Raw genomic sequence first — 23896 nt, 5'->3', positions numbered from 1 at the left:
TTAACTATTTATATAATATGATGTATTTTATTACATATAATATACATTCACAATATTAGATTAGCATATTTTAGCTCTTTACATAAATAAATATATTGTATTATATTATATATTACATCTCATATATTTTAAATAGTTTTATTTAAGATGTAGTTTTATTTAAGATGTTGCATTTTCCACTTACAATACAGTGCTTATAAAGTGCGATGTTATTTTTTTCCTGTGCACATGTTCCATATTCGAAGTATTGAAGATGCCCAGCAATTCACTATAGCACCTGAACTTTAAGAATACCACAGAATTTGCTACAAATTGGGCTCCTTCAATGTTTTACTGGGTGGAACAATGCTATGTAATCTATAATAGTGTTGGCTTAATCAACCTCTTCAATGGTGGATCCTGAAGAAGCACCACCTGATGGAAGAACATCCCCACCAGGAAAGACCCCAAACATGCCCCTAGGGATTCTCCCTGGCATGCCTCCTGCACTCTGGTACAGCTTGGTGATGATGGGGTTACAGACTTTCTCCAGCTCCTTCTGCTGATGCTCAAACTCTTCCTTCTTTGCAGTCTGGTTCTTATCAAACCAGTTGATGATTTCACTACATTTGTCAAGAATCTTCTGTTTGTCCTCATCATTGATCTTGCCTTGAAGTTTCTCATTTTCAACAGTTGCTTTTATGTTGAACGTGTAAGTGAATTCTTGGAAGACACCTTGTCCCTCTACTTCTCATCTTGAGCCTTGTACTTCTCAGAGCCTCCTGGACCATGAGCCCATTGTCTTCCTTGCTCAAATGACCCTTATTGTTGGCAGAGAACTGGGGATGTCTCTAGGAACCAAGGCCTTAGTCCTGTCAGCCACCAGAAATGAATTCTGTTGACAACCTGAATGGACTACACAGTGTATTCTTCCCCAGTTGAGTCTCCAGATGGAAATACAGCCCAACAGACTGCTTGTAGCAGCCTCTAAGTGCCTAAGCAGAGGATTCAACCATGCTGTGCTAGATTCTTGACCTGCAGTAGTTGAGGTAGTAAAGGACAGTAGTTGTCCATTGTTCCTAGATTATTAATGTCTCCAGCCCTGCCCAACAATCAACAAAATGGCCATGGGAGCTAGTATGTGTGGGCACTGCCTGCTAGCAACATGGAGTGTTGTCCAGTCATTTCCAGTTGGTGCTGGTGTCTATCAACATGTGGCATTGGAAGTTCTGTGCCTGTGCATGTATGATAACAGAAAGAAAGGAATGGCAGCCCATGTGCAAAAGCACCACCACTACAAGAGGAGGTGCTAGGGGGCACAGAGTCAGTGACAGAGAGAGCCCATTCCAGTTTTATAGATGAGGACACAGAGGCATGACTGAAGAATTTTCCTAAGGGTCAGAGCCACAAGTCTAGTGCCAGGATCCCAAACAACCACAGGATTCAAAATCTATTCAACATGCTGTAAGAAAACAACCACTCCCGATTATGCCTGACAGCTTTGTTTAAAATTATAGCCACACCTCACACTCTACAATCACCTTACACATAGCTATTCAGCTATTTATGTAACATATATTACATGATATGATATTATGTATCACATTAAAAATAATATGTATACACATAAATAATATGACATACATATATGTAGTAAATATATTTCATTATTTATATAATTATAAAATATATTGTTATATTGCATATATAATATGCATATACATACACCATAGTAGATTGCTAATATTATATTTAACTATTTATATAATATGATGTATTTTATTACATATAATATACATTCACAATATTAGATTAGCATATTTTAGCTATTTACATAAATAAATATATTGTATTATATTATATATTACATCTCATATATTTTAAATAGTTTTATTTAAGATGTTGCATTTTCCACTTACAATACAGTGCTTATAAAGTGCGATGTTATTTTTTTCCTGTGCACATGTTCCATATTCGAAGTATTGAAGATGCCCAGCAATTCACTATAGCACCTGAACTTTAAGAATACCACAGAATTTGCTACAAATTGGGCTCCTTCAATGTTTTACTGGGTGGAACAATGCTATGTAATCTATAATAGTGTTGGCTTAATCAACCTCTTCAATGGTGGATCCTGAAGAAGCACCACCTGATGGAAGAACATCCCCACCAGGAAAGACCCCAAACATGCCCCTAGGGATTCTCCCTGGCATGCCTCCTGCACTCTGGTACAGCTTGGTGATGATGGGGTTACAGACTTTCTCCAGCTCCTTCTGCTGATGCTCAAACTCTTCCTTCTTTGCAGTCTGGTTCTTATCAAACCAGTTGATGATTTCACTACATTTGTCAAGAATCTTCTGTTTGTCCTCATCATTGATCTTGCCTTGAAGTTTCTCATTTTCAACAGTTGCTTTTATGTTGAACGTGTAAGTGAATTCTTGGAAGACACCTTGTCCCTCTACTTCTCATCTTGAGCCTTGTACTTCTCAGAGCCTCCTGGACCATGAGCCCATTGTCTTCCTTGCTCAAATGACCCTTATTGTCAATGATAGCAATCTTGTTCTCTTTACCTGTACTCTTATCCACAGTAGAAATGTTCAAGATTCTATTGGCATCAATATCAAAAGTGACTTTGATCTGAGGAACACTATGGGGTGCAGGAGTCATGCCTGTGAGTTCAAACATGCCCCGCAGGTTGTTGTCCTTGGTCATGGCATACTCACCTTCATAAACCTGAATGAGCACGCCAGGTTGGTTGTTGGAGTCTGTAGTGAAGGCTGTGTCTGCTTGGTAGGAATGGTGGTATTACACTTGATGAGGACAGTCATGACTCCACCAGTAGTTTCAATGCCAAGGGAAAGAAGAGGGACATCCCAGAGCAGCAAATCCTGAGCACTTTCAGATTTGTCTCCTGATGAGATGGCTGCCTGAACAGCTACGCTGTAAGCAACAGCCTTATCAGGGTTGATGCTCTTAGTCAGTTTCTTCCCATTGAAGAAGTCTTGCAGCAGCTTCTGGATCTTGGGGAGACAAGTAGACCCGTCCACCAGGATGATGTCATTGATCTGTGACTTGTCTAGTTTGGTGTTCTGAAGGACTTTCACTACAGGGTCCAGGGTGACACAGAGTAAGTCTGTGTTCAATGCTTCAAACTGGGACAGGTAATGGAGGTATAAAAGTCGATTCCTTCATAGAGGGAATTGATTTCAATACTGTCCTGGGTGCGAGAGGGAAGGGCATGCTTAGTACATTCATGAGCAGTACACAGGTGCTGGACAGCTCTCTCGCTCTCACTGATATCCTTCTTATACTTGCACTTAAGCTTTGCGATGAAATGTTGATCATATGATTGTCAAAGTCTTCTCCGCCCAAGTGTGTCTCTCCAGCTGTAGATATGACCTCAAAAATTCCATCCTCAACAGTGAGGATGGATACATCAAAAGTGCTACCTCCCAAGTTAAGATCAGTACATTTCTTTCAGCTCGAAACTTTTTATCTAAACCATAGGCAATAACAGGAGCAGTTGGCTCATTGGTAATCCTAAATACATTGAGACCAGCAATAGTTCCAGCATCTTTGGTAGCCTGATTCTGAGAGTCATAAAAATAAGCCAGTACAGCAACCATGACATTGGTAACAGTCTTCCCAAGATAGGCTTCTGTAATTTCCTTCATCTTGGTCAGAACCATAGATGACACCTCCTCTAGGTAGAAACTTTTTGTCTCTCCTTTTTATTCTACTTGCACATTGGGCCTGCCTGCATCGTTCACCACCATGAAGGGTCAGTGCTTTATATCATACTGGACAACAACAACATCAAATCTGTGTCTAATCAAATGCTTGGCGTCAAAAACTGTGTTGGTGGGGTTCATTGCAACTTGATTTTTTGTAGCGTCACCAATCATCATTTGGTATCAGTAAAGGTAACATAGCTTGGAGTGGGTTTGGTTCCCCTGATTGTTGGCAATTATCTCTACTTTTCTGTGCTGGAAGACACCCACACAAGAGTAGTGGCACCTAGATCAATGCCAATTGTAGGTCCTTAGACATGGTTGCTTCTGTGTAGGCCTGCCTTGGCTCACAAAGCTCATGCACCAAATTCTGCAGATGCCATGGCATTCAATGAGGGGCATCACATATAATATACATATGTGTATATACAATTGTATATATGATGTTAATTATTAATGGACCTTTAGTTTTTTATACAATAATTTAATACATAGTATACTATTATGCATAATGTACATGTAAATATACTTACTAAAGATTGTATTTATTTATATAATTCATATAATATATAATATTGTCTATTCTATAATATACATGTATAACATTAAATTTAGTCGCCTATATTATTCCTCTGATACATAGTCACTCTCTAATATCCCACCTGTTTACTGAACTGTTCATTCTCTTCCACTGGTCCCCCAACAACCCAGAGACCAGCAAGGGGCACAGCCCAGGGTGCTTCTGCCTCATGTTCCACACTGCCTCTCCCATCCCTCTGTGTCCCTTCAAAAGAACTGAGTAAGACCATCTTCTAAGCCCCTCTAGTCTGAACTGAAGTTTCCAGCTCCACAAATGAGTAAATCCAATCTGTTGTACAAATGAGTATAAATGCCTTTCATAAAATCTTGGCTTTTTTTTTTCAGACCCTGAAATCTTGCTTCTTCTGTCTTGTACCTGTCCATGCCCTCTCTTCTCAGATGTTGCCTTCACTTGTCCCGGAAGTTTATTCTGTGGCCGGGGAGTCCAAGCCCCACCTTGTCTTTTGGATTAACCTGCCCTCCCTTCCCAACAGATGTACACACCTCATCTGACTTCCTCAACCATAAATGAATGTATCCAACAAAGTGCTCTAACAGAAAGCAAGAGCATTGTCGGAAGGACACAATTAAGAGATTCATTCAAACACAGACTAATGGGCCTAATTTTCCTCACTCAAGCATTAAGTGAATGTTCAGAAAACTCTGCAAGAAGAGACAGCCAATTTATATATTAATCAGCTTTAAGGAAAACGATCAAAGATGCACTGAGATGTAGCAGTTTCTACTAACCTATGATGTACACTTTAAGTTTCATTCACCTTTGTTCACATTCTACCCAGTATTCTGGAAAATTCTAAAGTTGCATTTTCTAGTAGTCATACCTTTTTCCATTTTTCTCCCTTCCTTCACTGGCATAATTTCTTCATAAAATTATGGTCAAGAAATACATGTGTATGCCTGTGTGCATGCGTGTGTATGTGTGTTGGGTTAATTGTTCAAGAATGCAGACTTGAATTTCTTTTAGGGGTATAGGCAATTCTTTTAGTACCAGATTCAGTTTCCTTTAGGCCTTGCTAGATCACAGATATGCTGATGTGCACAGCCTTCCCTCCCAGGTCACAGTACAAGCCCTGCTGCTTTGAATCCAGCTGGTTCAGAAGTCCCCTCAAAGCAAACTCAGCTGTAAGGCCCAGCAAGCCATCCCTTACTGCAGAAGGATGCAGATCTCCAAAACCCAGCTGGTTACTGTTGTTCAGGTTTCTGTCTTAGGTAGGTTGAGGGGATGCAATTTCTCTTTGATGGGGGAGATCCAGCCATCTTGGAGACTGTGGTACAGCATCCATATTTTTTTAAACTCTTTTCTTCAGTAACTCCAGGCCAACTCATCTTCCTGCTGCTCCAGAATGCAATCAAATGGAAAAGCAAGAGGATAAAAGGGTGCATAGATGATTCCCCCTTGGTGCTGTCGTAATTGTGTATTCTATAACCTTCCATGAGCCACTGCCACGTTGTAGTACAACCTTGTGCACGGTTGGGTATACAAAACGAATTAGACATAAATCTCTCCTTTTGGAGCTCATATACTCTAAGGGGAGATATTAGACAAGCATAAATAATTCACAAGAAGTAAGTGGTAAATGCTGGAAGAGAGACCAAGGTAAAGTGGTCCGTAGGTCAGAGAGGGCAAACGTGAGGACACGCAGGCTACCTCTCTGTCAAGACCTTCCAGAAGCGTCCCATCTCTCTCAGGAAAAGCCAAAATTCTAATGACCTGGAGTCTCTCTTGTCTTTCTCCCTGTTGATTCTCTTAACTTCTTCTAGTTTTTCTATATACTACAGATACCTAGATGTTTCTCAAAACTGACAGACACATCCCCATCATGGAGCATTTGCACTAGTTGTTTCTTTGACCTGGAACCTCTTCTCCCAATATCTGCAAGCCCATTTCCCTGCAGATGAGTTCTTCATTGATGATCCTACTTAAAATTGCTTCTTTTCTCAAAACCACTATCTCTCCTTGTTCCTGTTTTATTTTTCTCCATAGCATTTACCACTAGCTAAAACTCTATATATTTTTATTGCCCTATTCATTTTGTTGACTATCATCTTCTCCTAGGATTCAAAGTCTATGAACATGGGGACTTCGATTCGTTTATTGTTATTTCCCAGAGCCAAGTACTGTGTTTCGGGTATAGTAGGAACTTGATAAACAATTCTTGAATTAATTAATGGCCCTTTTGGTTGTTGGGTTTATCATCTCTCAGAAACCATGCTGGGACAGTGGCATTTTGCTAAGTAAACCAGATGGAATCTTAAGAACAAATTCAGTGATCATGACACAGACAAAATAGTGCAGTCTTCTAAGAATATAAGTTCAGTTAAAGTTCCAACTTAGCCATGGACTACAGTAGCCAGCAACTTAACAACATCTTGGTTTCCTTATCTGTGAAAGTATGGTATTTAGAGTACTGATATGGCAGTTTTATCAGACAATGAATACACAGCACACGCATTGGCACTTTACATCAGCCATCATTGTTGTTAACACCCTAGGTAGAGTCTAAATTTTGCTTCTATAATTCTTTCCTTTTTAAAAATATTGCCAGAAGGTACATGTGCTCACTGGAGAAAGGCAGAAAGAGAGAGAGAAAGTGAGAAAGCAACCCCCATAGTGCATGATACATCACAATCCCTTTTCCATTTTACCATCCCTTTGAAATTTTGGACATGCACCTGGCACATTTCTCAAGCCACCAGGTCCAGGACTCAAACCACGTGGTCAGCTATATGGGATTCAGCTCCCCTAGCCACTCCACCTTAGGTTGGCCCATGTTTCTATCTCAAACATTTCTTTTGTGCCTTGATAAATGGTAATTATCAAGGTGGAACAAAAAAAATCCATATGTAGGTGTTGACCATCAACTGTGCATAGATCTCAATTGTAAAATCTCTGTGCAGTTTATGCAGGTGCCCATTCCTAAATGAACCAGCCTGTGTCCTATGGAATTAAGGATTATGGGAAGTTCCCTCTGTATGAGGAAAAACTGCTTGCTGCCCATGCAGTTTTTATTTCTGCAAATTTCACATAGGGTCATAGAACACATCAGGAAGCTAGAGCAAGAAAAAACTTGCTCTTGCTACTTCCTATTGGAATTATTATTATCAGTTGTCGATATTATGATTAGAACCCTGTGCTATTCTAAAACTATGTAGAAAAAATTACAGTATTCTTATATTCCCAAATTCAAATTACTGACACATGGAGGGACAAAAGTAGAGAATATTAAGTTAGGTCTATAAGAGACTACTTTTATTTTGAAAAGTAATCAAGTGAGCCATTATCATTTAATAGGGATATAGTAATAAGAAAGAATAAACACAGCTTCCACTGAAAAAGAGAATTGAGAAAGAGAGAAAGACATCAAATAACACAAGCCAACATTAAAGGACAACAGTACCAAGAGCTATATGTGCCTTGTAGATAGTACTAGGAGTGCTCTTTACAGGTGCTTCAGCCCTGCCAAGGTAGTTAGGGATTAACTTTTATGGGTCAAATTGTGCCCTCCCACTTCAAAATTAATATGTTGAAGTCCTAACTGCCAGTACCTAGAATATTTAAAATGAAGTTACACTAGAGAAGGGTGGGCCCAGGTGGAAAGGGGGAAAATTAGGGCAGATACACACATGAGGAGGATGCCATGTTAAGATGAAGGCAGAGAGCAGGGCAATGCTTCTGTAAGCCAAATAATATCAAAACCTGTTGCCGAACCATTAGAAAGTAAGAGTGAGGATGGAAATAGGCCCTCAGAGGAACCAATCCTGCTCAGATCTTGACCATAGACTTCTAACCTCTACAACTGTACGAATAAGTTTCTGCTGTTTACTCTATATCATTTGTGGTACTTTGTTATGGAGAAGTTCTAGCAAACTAACACAACTTCCTTGAAGAAGGGGCAGAAGGAATTTGAGCTTGAAGATGAATGAGTGTTAGACAAAGGAGGAAGGAAACAGAGATATAGTGTAAGAGAAATTATAGAGGGGAAACATGACAGCCTGGAAAGGAAAACAAGTGTGGCTGGAGCAAAGATCAAGGGGACAGGAGGGAGAAGAATTTGGGTCAGATGGAACTAAACATGGTAAAGGATTTTGTGTTCAAGGTAACCAACTATTGAAAAGGCTTATGCTGGGTACTGATGAGCTCAGAGTTGAGTTATGAGAAGATTCCTCTAAGAACATTGGGCAGAGGAGCCAAGTACAGGAGAAAAGATTCCATGAGGTGTTCACCCAGGCTTGCACTGAGGTATGGCAGGTGCTTAGACCTACCTGATGATAGAAATGGAGAGGAATGGAGATCCAGGTGAAGTTTAGGGAGTATAATCAATAGAACTTGATCATGTGAGAGAGAGAGGGAACAGAGAAAAGGCATCCTCAAGACAACCTTCCAGAAGTTGTATCATTTACAGAGAAAGGAAATGAGGATGGAGTAGAAGCATCAGGAGTTTAGATTTTGGATATATTGAGGTTAAAGTAATTTGACAATACTCAAGGGGACATTTTGAGGAAAACTGGTTAGAAAAGTGTTAAATTCAGAAGGGAGGTTCAGGAAATTGTGTAGGTTGAATATACACATATGGATGAGATTGTCTAGGGAGAAAGTACTGGGTAAAGAGACTAGAGGGACTAGAATAAATCTATGAGACTCCTGTGTTTAACTTTGGATAGAGCAAGATGAGACTGCAAAGGGAAGAGAGGAGGGGATGTGTAGAGTCTTGAACAATAGAGGAAGAACCTATTTCAGAAGGAGGGTATGTCCAACAGGGTGAAATGCCCTGGAAAAAGTACACTGGCATGATCACTTGGAAGGCTGGAATTGAATCACAGAATAAATAACGTGTTGAAGATTTAGGACCCAGGGACCAGCAGTTAGCATAATGGCTATGTCGCTGGACTCCCATGTAGTCGACCGTGGTTCACGTCCCAGACCCGGTGGCTTAAAACTCATGCCAGGCGTGTGTGCGTGCATGCCCAAGATCCCGAGAGGAGAACGGAGGAGAAGGGATTGTGGTATGGCCAATCCCCCTGGGTGGTGATTTCTCGCTTTCTGTCTCTCTGTTTCTCTCTGTCTCTCTGGCGAGCGCACGTGCCCTATCGCAAAAACAAACACAAACAAAACAAAAAACAAACAAACAAACAAAAAAACTCTCCAAAAAAAAAAAAAAAGATTTAGGACCCTTAGGACCCATATACATGAAGAGGGGATCAGGAGCGCATTGTTAGATACACCAGGTTCAAAGTGACTACTGGACGTTCAAGTAAAAATGATAAGCAAGAAGCTAGACACACTCCGGAATTCTGGAGAAGTCTAACAGGAGATGCTGATTTGGAAGTCATCAGCATTTAAGAGAATTAAACCACCAAGAGTGAGGAGAGCTCTTTGATCTAAGCCTTGGTACACTCCAGTTAAAAAAGAAAGAAGAAGAAAAATAAAAAGTCATGTGGGGCCAGCAGATTGTGTGGTGGTTATGATGCTGGATTTCCACATGGTCAACCATGGTTCAACCTAGCAGTTTGAAAATCATGGTGGGTACAGGTACATGCATGCCCAAAATTCTAAGAGGAAAATGGAGGAGAGGGGGCTGTGGCCCCTGGAAGTTATTCTCACTTTCCCTCTCTTTGTTTTTCTCTGGCAAACATGACAAAACCAAAACAATAAAAACAAAAAAGTCATGTGGGCAAGGAGGAGCCAGCAAAGGAGATAAGAGAAGCAGTTTGAAAATGGAGTGGGCCCTGCTAGGTGGTATAGTGGGTAGCAAACTGAACTGTAGTTTTAGAAATCTGTGGGTTCAGAACCCTGGATCAGACTAAAAGAACTCTTGGTATGTGCATGTGCATGCCAGATCCTAACAAGTTGAAAAGCTGTGGGAAGGGAATCATGGCATGACAGAAACCTGTTGAGGATGTGGCATCCCCCCACCGCCCCCCCCCACACACAGTACTATCATGCAAAAACAAACAAAAATCTTAATTTTTTTAGTAAAATCACTATAATATAATTTTATTAAAAGATGGATTGCTATGGTGGATGCAAGGGTGGGTGTGCTAAAGATAAGGTAGGAGATGGGTCGGAGAGAGCAAAACAGTCAAGAGAGGGCTGCTTCTGAAAACCAAGTAAAGAGAAATAAAATAGTCTATGTCACACTGCTCTGCTGATGAATCAAAAAAGATGAAGAGTGAAACCTGACTGCATTAGTCAGAGTTCTCTGAAGAAGCAGGACAAATGGGATATGCACAAACAAGGAGAGATCAAAAGGTTTGTGGAGGGCCCAGCAGGTGACATGGTAGTTAAGGCACTGGACTCCCACATGGTCAACCGTGGTTCAAGTCACAAACCTGGCAGCTTGTTTCTCACTTTCTCTCTCTCTCTCTCTCTCTTCTCTCTCTCTCTCTCTCTCTCTCTCTCTCTTTCTGTCATCTCTGGGGAGCGCACATACTCTATAGCAAATTTTAAAAAATATTAATAACAATAAAGAAAATAAAAAACAAAAAAGTTTGTGGGAAAAAAGTGGAATTAAAGTACAAGTTTATTTTGATACAAAAACTTGAAATCTATCCATAGTTTTTTCATAGTATGCCTTTTCTTCTATCTTTTTTTTTTTTTGGAGGGGTTTATGCTATAGGGCGCATGCATTCGCCAGACAGACAGAGAGAGACAGAGAGACAGAAAGCAAGAAATCACCCCCCAGGGAGGATGACCACACTGCAATCCCTTCTCCTCCATTCTCCTCTCAGGATCTTGGGCACACACACAAATGCGCCCGGCGTGAGTCTAAGCCACCCAGCCCGGGACTCGAACTGTGGTCGACTACATGGGAGTCCAGTGATATAGCCATTACGTTAGCTAAGTGCTGGTTCCAATAGTATGCGTTTTCCATAAACTTATTGAAGTATGTGTGTGTGTGTGTGTGTGTGTGTGTGTGTGTGTGTGTGTGTAGAGAGAGGGAGAGACTAAAATTTAATATAGGGAATCTTATAAGGAATCAACTCATGCATTTATGAAGGAGGGAAAGTGCCACACTCTGGTGTCTGTGCAAGGCCTAAGAACAGAGTCCAAGGGGAGAAGGCCATTGTCTCAGTTCAAGTGTTCAGAGAGAGAAAATTCCTCCACCTTGTGTGCTATCTAAGCCCTCAATGGACTGGATGATGCCTGTCCACACTGGCATCATCCAGTAAATCTGCTTTTCTGAGTCTACCGATTCAAATGCTAATCTCTTCCGAAAACGCCCTCAGACACACCAAGAAATATTGTTTGACCAACTGTCTTGATACCCCATGGCCTACTCAAGTTAACATACAAGATCAACCTTCACATTGCCCATCGGGTTAATGATTACCATAGAGGTGATTGCTGACCCTAAGGGAACACTTGTAGGGCCATGAAGAGGGCAAAACCTCAGTTAAGTGGGCTTCAGAAGTTGGAGAAAAGTTTCTCCAACATGGTCAACTGGTTCTGCTGGTGCATAGAACCAGCAGATGATATAGCAGTTACATCGCTGGACTCCCACATTGCTAACCACGGTTGAAGTCCCAGACCCAGTGGCTTGAAACTCACACAAGCCATGCGTGCTCATGCATGCCCAAGATCCCAAGAGGAGAATGCAGGAGAAGGGATTGTGACAGAACCATTCCTCCCCACCCCGGGAAGGGAGTGATTTCTCACTTTCCCTGTCACTTAACTATCTCTGTCTCTCTTTCTCTACTGCAAGCACACACTCCCTATGGCAAAAACCTCTAAAAAAAGCAAAAACAGAAACAGATGTGCACAGTTCATGGAGAATTTCACTGCATGAGGAAAGAGAGATAAGAGGCAATATCTTAAAGGGCATTTTGATTAGAGTTGGTTCTTTTAAGAGACAAGACATAATAACATGTCTGTATGCTAACAGAAGCAGTCCAATACAAAGGACACAATGACGCTGCTGTCAGTGGGGAGAATTGCCATAGCAATGTCCTTGAAGAGGAGAGGAGGATGAGACCATGTCCCCAAAAGAGGGATGGGGCCTAGTTTAGGGAAACATGGCCATCTCTCTTACCATGGCAATTTCTTTACGGTGACAGGAGTAGACATGGATTACAGGCAGAAAGGTGGGTGGATCTGATAGGAAAGCATCTGAAAATACTTTTGTTTGTTCTTGTTTTCTCAGTAAAATAGAAAGCCACTTATTTATCTGAGAGCAGCTTTAAGGGGAAGCTGGGGGGTGTAAAGGAGGAGGGAGGTTTAAAAGGGTCAGGAGGGTGGAAGAAATGAGTGAGGAAATAGAACATGCTCACTGGAATACACTCCAAACCTATGCCAATCTCCAAAAATTACGATAGATGTCACATTAGAGAGAATGACAGAAATCCAGGAGCTGAAATCTTCCTGTAAAGTGGGAGTGTACCTGGGGAGTCTGCTTTACTACAAGGCTCAGGTCATGACTGCAGGACAGAGGACTCTGGGGTGGAATACTCTGCTGAGAAGATTCATCTGGTTATAGGTGAAGAGATTGGACCGAGGGCCAAGTATAGATTCAAAGATCCAATAAGGAGGGAGGCATGAAGGGAATGGCTAAGGAGATAGGTGGGAAATTCAAGGGAGGAGGGAGAAAGAACAGTTAGCATTGGGAGAAAAGGAGCAGAAAGGGGGCAGAATAATTTTCAGATCTTAGAATGAGAGTCTAGAAGAAAGAAAAGCCCCACGTGAGCAGTTGTCCACTAAAAGCTGAGAATGCTCAAGCAAAGGCGAAGGGAATGTTCAGTTCAGAGCAAAATGGAGGAATCAGAAAATCTGGCTTTTGACTGATCATTAATTCCAGAGAGTTACTCAACAATTTGGATGTTGGGGAGGAGTAGGAGATGGTATCAGAAAAAAGGAAATTGAAGTCTGGGGAACCAGGGATGGCCAGCAGTTCTGAGCTGCTGGTAGTGACTGACATGAGGTGAAGGAGGTGATTAAGAGCCATCCTGAGTCATCCCAAAAGCAGATAGTGAAGGAGGCTGGCCCTCTTCTACCATGTGCAGAGGTCTGGGGTGGAGGTGCAGAGGCTGGCAGAGGGATGGTCTTACTTGGAGCATACAAAATTTTCCATCTCTCTTGGCTCCAGCTTTGGGTGTGTACAGGCTAGCAATGGCTTAGCTAATTCTGGGTGCCATGTGCCAGCTTGACTGGCTTCTTCCATTGGTTGCATCATGGTCACAATGGGGTTGGCAGAAGGTTCACTCTAAGTGTACAGGCACTTTCCTATTGTTTCACCCATCTCCTACTGCATAACGAATAACCACAACTTAATGAAGTAGGAAGCCATGTTTATTTGCTCACAGTTCTATAGTCAGAGGTCTAGGTGCAGCATGGCTGGATCCTCTGCTCAAGGTCTCACACTCATGCTGTTGGTCTTCTGTGATTTCAGCTGAGGCTCTAGGAGAACCTGCTTTCAAACTCATTCAGGTTACTGGCAAGGCCTAGTTCCTTGGGGTTATAGGACTGAGGTTCTGTTTCCTTCTTGGTTGCTGCTCTCCATTCCTAGAGAACGGTGCCCTGCCAATAGGCCTTTCTATGTTACCCCTTCACATTCAAAGCCAGCAGTGGAGAATCTGTCTCATTGTATCCATCTCATGCTCTGAACCTCTCCTGCTAGAAAAGCCTTGTTCCTGTTAAGGGCTCACCTGATTTAGTCTAGCTCATCTATAGAATCTCCCTTTTTAATGACAGCTGTGCCATATAACCACCCTAATCACAAGAAGTGTCCATCACATTCACAGTCCTGGGTTTTATGCAGGGCATGAACATCCATGACGAGAATTTTGAGGTCTTCCCAGGATTCTGCCACCACACTTGGTCTCTGTTAATGAATGCTTGATATTGGAAAGATGAGCTGCTCTATTCTGATAACTTCATTTGTGTTTTGTTTGTTAGTTTGTTTTTTGTCAAGTAAGAAGTAACATCATCAGCTATGGGGATGAGACTGAGATGGAGCTCTGGGCTCGAGTCTGATGTGTGCAAAGCAGGTTTGGAGCAGGTTTGCATGGCACAGAAAGCACAGTGAGGGCTCAGTGACAATGGACTACATTGCCAGTGTGCCAGAAGGACCAAGTGGATGATGAAAGATAGCGCATATGAGCAATGGAACTGGAAGGGAATCTCATGACCACAATGACTCTAGTTGTACTGGGGCTGGAGGATGTGCCCCCTACACACAGCAAAGGACATGTACCACATTCTGGTCAAGAACTACCCATTCCTGGGAACAGCAGTTAGCGTAATGGCTATGTCGCTGGACTCCCACGTAGTCGACCGCGGTTCGCATCCCGGACCCGGTGGCTTAAAACTCACGCTGGGCGCGTGTGCGTGCGTGCCCAAGATCCCGAGAGGAGAATGGAGGAGAAGGGATTGCAGCGTGACCATCCCCCCTGGGGGATGATTTCTCGCTTTCTGTCTCTATGTCTCTCTGTCTGGCGAGCGCACGCGCCCTATAGTGAAAATCTCTCCAAAAAAAGAAAAAGAAAAAGAAAAAGAACTACCCATTCCCTTTCTTTATTTAGCCAGATAACATCCAGAAAACTCTCCCCACCCCCCACCCCAACATCAGCCTCATTTGCTGAGGAGTTCAGTAATTGAGAGTTCCCATGCCCTTCCATGACAATTCTCAGATCCCCATCCACTAGCTGGCCATCAGCCTTCAGCACCTCTGAAGCCACTCTCAGTCTGAGTGGAGGATTTCACTGCATGAGAAAGGAGAGACAAGGAGCAGTAGCTTAAAGAGCATTTTGATCCATTTTACCTGGGGGCATCTGGGGACTGAAAGCTTCTTAGCAACACCTTTGTCAGGAAGGAGAGGACAACAAGGAGAAATCCAGCTTAACAGCCTTCCTGAGCCAAGAATATGTTTGTGTCTGTTCCGAATTGAATAAACACACAGCATGCATCTTGCCAAATGCCAGCACCTTCATTTTCTGATAACAAATGACTGGTTAGAATCAATAACAACTCCCTGACACTGTGCTAGCATACCACGTGAGGCTGGAGGAGGTGGCCTGGGCTCTGAAAGAACAGCTGCTACACTGGCATCCTAGGCCGCAGCCGGGAGGACAACTGCCATTTAGCCACACTGGACTTACCACTGGCATCCACTCTTAATTTCTCCTTCTGCTCCTTGGTTTCTCTGATAAGCCAGAAAATCTGCTGCAAACATTGGATCTGTGTAAATTTTGTTTCCTGCTTGGAGGAGCATATGTGTCTAAAGAGGGAGAGAAAAAAGAGGGAGGCCAGTTCTTCAGTATAGGTGTTTGAATTGTCCATGCTAGCAACTTCTGCAAAGAAAGCAGCAACCTGGAGCTGAGGTTGGTCTGTTTAAGTTAAAGGAGATTAGGGGGCCAGAATACATAGAGGGTATAATATAGATTCTAGAGCTGACTCCCTGGATTTCATTTGTGGACTTTATCAGCTGTGTCACCTCAGGAAGGCTACCTAAGCTCTTTAAGCCTCATGTTCACATCTGTAAAGTGGGCATTATTGTAGCAACTTTCTCACAGGCAACTCTCAAGCATCCGTGTGAAGTGCTGGGACAGTTCAGCACACATAGACTGTCACTATTGCTCCACTCACTCTCCCCAGTGGCACCTTCTAGGTCTTCTCCATGACCCACAAGTTCCTTTAAGGCCCAATGTACGGCACAATGTTTCTCTGGATGTTTCCTAACTTTTTGGCACCACTGAGCAGTTTCATGGAAGACAATTTTTCTATGGGCCAAGGTGGGGGAGTAGAGGGTAGATGGTTTGGGGATTATTTAACAAAATTATATCTATTTTGAACTTTATTTCTAGCATTATTATATTGTAATATATAAAGAAATAACTATGCAACTAACCATAATGTAGTATTTGTAGCCACTCCCCAACACTAGCATTACCATCAGTGCTCCACCTCAGATCATCAGGCTCATAGGAGAACACAACCTAGACCCCTTGCATGGGTGGTTCACAAAAAGGTTTGCACTCTTGTGGTAATCTCATGCCACCACTGATTTGACAGGAGGCAAAGTTCAGGCAGCAATGCAAGAAATGAGAAGTGACTATAAATACAGATGAATCTTTGCTCACTTGCCCACCGCTCACCCTCTGCTGTGTGACCCAGTTCCTTACAGGTAATGAACCAGCACTAGTTCATGGCCTGGGAGTTGGACCACTTCTCCTACAATACCAGCATGGTCTTTGACACAAGGGGCTATTCAATGTTTTGGTGTTGGTTGGGCTGCTGAAATATTGCCAATGAAGACACAAAAACCTTTCCATAGCACAGCCATTCTCTTCCCTGCTTCCAAGCCAATATGACTAAAGGATCTTCTCATGGTCCAGCTCCTTTATGAGCAATATACTGGGGTCCATGGGCACGAAGCTGAATGTATGCATCATTTGTGCATTCCTGTTTTCTCTGGAGTCTGCCTCGCAGTGCAGCAACCTCGGATGAGGTGGTGCTCCTGTGGTCATCCTGACACCTGCCCCTACCTCCTCTCTGGGCTCTCTCTGAGATAGGCCTTGCCACTCCCCTTGCTCAGAACTGTAAGAGCCCCCTGGCTGGCCCAGCATAGTATTCTATACCCTTCCTTGTCTGCACCTACCTGTCCTCCCACTTCCCCACAGACTCTGGCTCCCCCATTTACTGCCAGGGCCATCAGAACATCTGCTGCTCTGTCCAAATCTCTCACTCTTGTTTTACTTCTGGATTAGTTGTATAGGTCCTTAAGGGTCAGCTCTGGAGGCTCTACTCAGTTCCTCCGGCAGGGATTTATTGTTCCCTCCTCTGTAAACTCATAGCACTTACCAGTGTTGGTTGTTCGCAGCTGGATTTTCCTCTAGATGATTAAGAATAAAGGATACTGTAATTATCTCTATAACCTTACAGAACTAAGTGCTTGGCATCAAGTAGGACCATAATAAGAATGGATGGATGGATAGATGAGTGACTAGATAGTTTAAGGATAAATAAATAAATGGATGTGCAGGAAACCAGAATATGCCACACCAAAATATGAAGGGTCATTGACAACTGAGAAAAGCAAGTACAGGAAATCTCTCTGCCCACCATATATTTGCCTAAAAGCAGGACATAGATTTACAAAAATAAAAGGATTCCCTCTGCCCCCTTTTACCAGAGAGAACAAAGGTTGACCACTTAAGATAATTGTAGATCCTTATTGACCTAGAGATATACCAGGGTACTCTACATTAACAAGCTTTACTCACTAGCCTTTACCTATAAGTTGTAAGTCTTTGCACAAATTGCAACACCTAAAAGGCTCAAGTCTTTTTTTTTTTATCTTGTCATAAGGAAATTTTACTGAAAATGTACTTTTCTTTGTCAAAAATGTCATATAAACTGGGAACCAGCAGTTAGCATAATGGCTATGTCGCTAGACTCCCACGTAGTCAACCAAGGTTCGCGTCCCGGACCCAGTGGCTTAAAACACACCAGGCGCATGTGCATGCGTGCCCAAGATCCCGAGAGGAGAATGGAGGAGAAGGGATTGTAGCGTGACCATCCCCTCTAGGGGGTGATTTCTTGCTTTCTGTCTCTCTGTCTCTGTCTGTCTGGCGAGCGCACGTGCCCTATAGCGAAAACCTCTCAAAAAAAAAAGTCATATCAACTGAAATTCAAAGCCACTTCTTAGAAAACTACCCATTTTCTCAGTGTATCCCATGTATATGCGAGATATAAATGTTAACAAATTTCTTTTTGTTTTTCTCTTTTTAAGTCTGTTTGTTGTTGCTGTTGTTGTTACAGGAATTCTTCCTAATGAGTACCTAGGAAGATTGAAGCAAAAATTACTTTTCTTTCCCAACAGATGGATGGATGAATGGATGGATGAATGGTAGATGTGTATAGATAAAACAAATGGATAGATTATTGGAGGATGAATGGGGAGGTAAATAGATAGACTAATTCTAGCATCCATAAGTCTTTTGCAAAGTTATAAGGAATAAGGAAGAGAATGAATTCTTTTTGCTGAAGGATTGGACTGACCCTCTGATTCTCAGATTCCATTCCTCAAGGCTTGCTATCACAGATCAGCCTGTCTTCCTCCACCCTCATCACTTAAACCCTGACTTCTCTCCCTTGCTTTTCTACCAAAGACCTTGAGCATCTCTCTTATTCTCCTGCTTAGCTGGGCACTTGACACTGGCTCCTATGGACAGCCAACCCTGTCCAGTGATCCTACAATTTAGGGTGAGCAGAGTCATAGATTTAAGATTTCTCAAATTGCAACCCTGTCTGCCTGAAACTTTAGCACATTTTCCCTGGACAAAGAAACACTTTATGGGCATCTTAATGAGGAAGAGAAAGAAAGGGAAACCAAGAAGTCACCATTATTATGCATGATGAGGTCACCATCTGGAAGCCACACTACACTGCCATCTAGGGGTAAGGAGGAAGTCATTCTTCCCTTCTAAGATGTGTAAAGAATATTCAGGAATGGTCTAGGTGAAAACACTTAAGGAAGAACAAAGACTATATCCTATACATATCCTTCAACAACTCCTAGAAGAAAGGTAATAGCGGCCCTATTTCACAGGTAGGAAACTGAGGTAGCCAGAATATGATAACATGCAGATGCTCTCCTAATTAAAAAGGAAGTTGAGCATTTAAGTCTGGTCTCATTGACTTGAAAATCTTTGCCTTTTGTGGAAACTTGGACTGAGTCCCCCAGATGGTTTAGAGAAAATAAATGGGGAAATGATAAAAAAGAGAGAGAGTAATATAAAGAGAGAGGGAAATATAAAAGGCAGAGCAAACCCATTGTCCTTTGCCTTGAATGTATACCCATCCCTTTGATGGAAATCACAGAGGAATGTGCTAAAAAACAGTGCAGTTTTCAACCTTTTCACAGCAGCATTTCGAAATGCACTGAGCAGCTGATGCTGGGCTCCCCGCCACAGGGAGATGATGTTAGCCCAGTGTGTGACAGCGATTCATAGCTTATTTCTCAAATCAGCCTATTAAAAATAATCATGCAGCAACCACGGGCCATTAATCTGCATTGGAACCCAACCCATGCAGGCTGACATGTGGACAAGATCTTTAGAGACACAGAAGGCAGGGTTTTTGTTTTGTTTTGTTTTGCAAGGAGAACATTTCTGTGAAGTGCTGAGAGCTAATGATGGGTCTGAAATAGTGTCTCAGGCAGGATCCCAAATGCCAGGAATGTAGACCTGAGTAACCATGAAGGGGATCAGGCTTATTTATTTATTTATTTATTTTTAGGTCCAAACATTAGACCACTTGGAATTGATCACCTCTAACTCTGTGTTAAGGAGGATGTTGAAGTTTATGATCAGTTGCATTTTCTGCCATGGGATGGTGGGCAAATGAAGGCACAAGTGCTCTCAATCCAATGTCCCTGAGCCCAGTAATACACTAAGGGGCAGGAGGAAGTACTTGCCCCAGCGGGGTGGAATATATTATCACTGACATTGCATGGAACTACCAACCTAATAAAAAAGCAACAGACCTTTGGTTGGTTCCATTACTATTTTTAAGATCTCTGTAGGTAAAGCATCATCTTACCATCTGCACAAGAGCAGAAACCTCTCCACTTCGAACCACTCTCCCGCAGACAGCAGCAGCCTCTGCTTGTGTGTACTCTTCAGTAAATCTCTTCAGCAGTCTTCCTGAGTCTCTGTGCCCTTAGGAGCTCTGTCCTCTTCCTCCTTCACCTCCACTTCTGACCCTGAAAGCTGCAGACACTACAGAGAATATGAGGGAAAGAAAGACAGCAGTCTCATGCTGAAACCCGGCCATAGAGACTGCTCTTAGAGTTCAAAATCCCATAGAGGATGCTGGAACCTCTCTATGGCAAGTCCTTCCTCCAAGGTAGGCAGGGCCCTTAATTTTGCCACGGAGGACAAATGACAGAGGGAGATTTGTGGCTTGTCTCTGAGAACTTAGTCTTTATTTAGGACAACTCCATCCTCGAGCTCAATTTCCTAGGGGCTGATGGCAGCAAGAAAGGCTTGTTGAAGTACCAGTATGCTGGGTTTCTTGACAGTTAATTCTGAAGGATCCAAGGTTCTCTTTATTCAGCACTCTCTTTAGCTGAGTATCAGTGTTGCTAGGGTACTGTTAGCAACTATTCTCTGGGCTTCTGAGCCAAAGTCACCTACCTCAGAAGGCAAGAGCTGAGCCTTCCAGAGGTACCAGCCAGGTGAATGCTCCAGAGGGTCTGCTCCCCAAGAATGTACCTCCTCAAGAATCTGCTCAGGAGACTCTTTCCAGTTAATTCTGAAGGATCCAAGGTTCTCTTTATTCAGCACTCTCTTTAGCTGAGTATCAGTGTTGCTAGGGTACTGTTAGCAACTATTCTCTGGGCTTCTGAGCCAAAGTCACCTACCTCAGAAGGCAAGAGCTGAGCCTTCCAGAGGTACCAGCCAGGTGAATGCTCCAGAGGGTCTGCTCCCCAAGAATGTACCTCCTCAAGAATCTGCTCAGGAGACGCTTTCCCAATTGCTTGCTGTGGTTGGATCCCATATGTCTGACCTGCCCTCTTTGCATTTCCCTCTCTCTTTATATCATTTCTCTGTTTATTTCACTCTTTTCACTCTAAACCATATGGGGGACACAGTCCTTTCTGAGTCCTGCCCCTGGCCTCTCACTTGGCTCCTCATCTAGACATGATCTCAGCTGAACACTGGGGTAGGTCCACCAGATGTTCAAGGCCATAACCTTTTCAGATCTGGGCCGTGATAAAGTGACTTGCTTCTTCTACTTCCCATGAAAGTTGCAGTAGCTTTATTTCGTATGCAAATTTATGATACCTTTTTTGTCCATCTCTTGGTTCTCAGCTGTAAACCTGCAGTGTGCAGGTGTGCAGAGGTACAGCTAGCTCTGAACAAAACTGTGACAACACAGGGATTCTCAACTTACCAAGTAGATAATAAAGAGGCAATTACTCACCTGATGAAAGGATTATTCCAAAAAGCAAACCTCCCTCCAGCAACTTGGTTTATGTCTAACTTTTCAGAAAAGCAACTGCTGTAAAAAGCACTTCTACTAAAAGAGTCCTATACAGAGACAGGCATGATCAACTCAACTGATTTTCTGATGTGGCTGAGCTGCCAGGAGCTGACTCCAGACACAAATGTTACCTGAAATGGTCTCAACATCTACTGTCAGGTATAGGATTGATGACCTCCATCTTCACAAGAGGCTCATAGTAGATCCCAAACTCACTTTTGTGGCTGATTTTTTTTTCTTTTAATTTCTAAGTGCATGATTCATAGTGGGTGCTCCATTGGATGTCTCAGATATTTTCACCTATATGAGAACATATGGAAATGAGATTAACACCCAACCTTCCAGCACGCTCCAGCTGTACACCACACAACAAAACAACCAAGCTCCTTTCACCACCCACTGAGATTTCTCGTGTTGGTTAATGTGCTAATGATCATTAATGACTGATAAGTACTTCACATAAACAACACAACTACCTGCTGCAGCCCCTGTCGGCTTTAGCCTCTTGTTTGTCCAAACCCTTCTTCCTCCCCCATCCCACGTGTGATGTGATGAACAGTCCCTTATTTCCACTTTTCCTCTGGATTTTCTGCCAGCCATTTTCCACCACCTGCTAACTGTGCACATCTCTACGGGAACCTGCTTAACCCAGACGGGGCATAATCTATGTAAAAAAAATTTTTTTTGATGACTCAGAGAAAATAATTCAGGAGGAAAAAAGATCTTAGCTGTATCTTTTGAATTCTCAAGCAAAAGGGCTTTTGGAAAATGTCCTGAGCTATTCCCTTTTTGACTGAGAACATGTCATCAAAGTTTCCTTTCTTTCCATCCTGATTACCCAGTCTCAAGACCACTATTACCTCATCACAACAGAGGGAGGAAATTTAGGGGAGAGAGTTGGTGGTAGATTGCACAGAGAAGGGAAAACCCATTAGGTAAGAAGTCTGGGAAGAAAGCCTGCAATAACGTTTGTGCCTCCTGATCCTGCCAGAGGATGGGGGAAATGATAGGGTCAGATTAGAAAGGGCTCTTTTTCTTTCTGAGGTTGCCTTATATCCTTTCTCATTAGAAAGAGTTATGTCTTGCCCTTTTCGCATAACATCAGGGAAAAACATAGAGTTCTTCGATTATTTTTAAGGCTTAAAAAAAAAAATCCACTGGGGAAAAAATATACAGCCCCAAATGGAGCCCTTTGTAAGTAATAAATTCACTACCTATTGTAGTCTGTTTTCCTAAAACAAAAGTGACTGCAGCAAGCGATTTTTATTATTGCTCATATATTGCTTAAATATTTCAGCTGGGAGATGCTGTGCAAAGAGAGACAATAGCCAGCCTGACATAAGATTTATTAGAGAGAGTTGGCACAAATATATTTGTAGGAAACAAAATATGTTTGTAGAGATTATTCCAGATTTACAGTGATTAATAATGGATCGGACGTGGTAGACGTCAAAGAGCCGCTTCCCTGCAATTTCTGCACTAGCTTGAGTCAGAATAGAACACGTACTTTAGCAGCTGAATGGAATGAAATGAATACCAGAAGCTGTCTTTCCGCTCAAAAAAGCATTAGACTACTTAAACTATGTTAAGTACTGACTGGTTAATGGGGTTTCAAGCCAGGAGACATTGGAGGGCAAAGGAGGGGACTTGGCACCTGCAGGGCTTCCTGAGACCCATGGAGGAGACACCGGGACCAGAAGAAATGTATCTTTGCTCCATGGAATGGGAGAGGCTGCAGAGAGGAGGGGAAGTCATGAGAACTGCCTTTGGATGGGGTTTCTTTCCTCCACTGTGTTCAAAATGCCTCATTTAAGGATGCATTTCTTAGACCCAAACCAGAGTGCATTTTCTTTATTTGAAAGTGAGTTCTGACATTAACCAATAATAAAATACAGGTGGCTCACATATGTCTCAGCCAAGAAAGGAAACTGGGTGCTTATCTGCAGAACTACAGTTTTCCCTTGAGTCGTATAGAAAGCCCCTTCCCACCTCCCTGCAGTGATGTGGCAGTGTCATCAGAAAGTGGGCAGCAGCATTGAAGAGAACCTCTTCCCACATCCAAGCCATGTCCCTGCCTGTAACGGCACATGTGGCTGACTCCAGGAAGGAGGGTACAGGAACTGCTTTCTCCTGGACAGCTGGCCTCTCTAATACTATCCATCTTTTTCTATGAGCTAGAGTTGGCTGGAAACAACAGTCTGATTAATAAAACTTGTGAGCAGACTCTGAGGTTGATGCTCACAGGTCCCAATAAACAGCCTATAGATTGAATCTTATCGCCCAGGAAGGGTGAGAGGGCCTTGTTGAGAAACGACAGCCATACCGATCTGCCCCACGGATGACAAATGGCTTGCAATCTGTCAGTTGTGATTACAAGCTTTGGCTGGAAGGCATGAAGCCACTAATGAAGACCCCCACATTCGTGGCTCCTGTGGGGCTGGTGGGCATGGATGGGAGCTCTCATCCAGCTTGAGAGCCGTGGCTGGTGGGGTTTCTGTCCTCCCCAGTTTGTTGCCATGGAGAAGGAGTCAGATGGCTTTAATACAGCTGTGCGGATGTCTCCCCTGAGACGCACCATGACAAGTTGGACTGGAAGTAGCAAATG

At 42.7% G+C, this 23896-nt stretch overlaps 1 pseudogene; it reads right to left on the bottom strand.

Annotated features, from left to right (window-relative positions):
• Positions 1-373: 373 nt before the first annotated feature.
• LOC102485686 (heat shock cognate 71 kDa protein-like) lies at positions 374-20805 on the bottom strand (annotated as a pseudogene).
• Between the last annotated feature and the right edge of the window lie 3091 nt (positions 20806-23896).

This window comes from Tupaia chinensis, unplaced genomic scaffold, assembly GCF_000334495.1.
Source record: "Tupaia chinensis unplaced genomic scaffold, TupChi_1.0 Scaffold000146_1, whole genome shotgun sequence".
Classification (NCBI taxonomy): Eukaryota; Metazoa; Chordata; class Mammalia; order Scandentia; family Tupaiidae; genus Tupaia; species Tupaia belangeri.
This window is presented reverse-complemented; position numbering and strand designations above follow the sequence as displayed.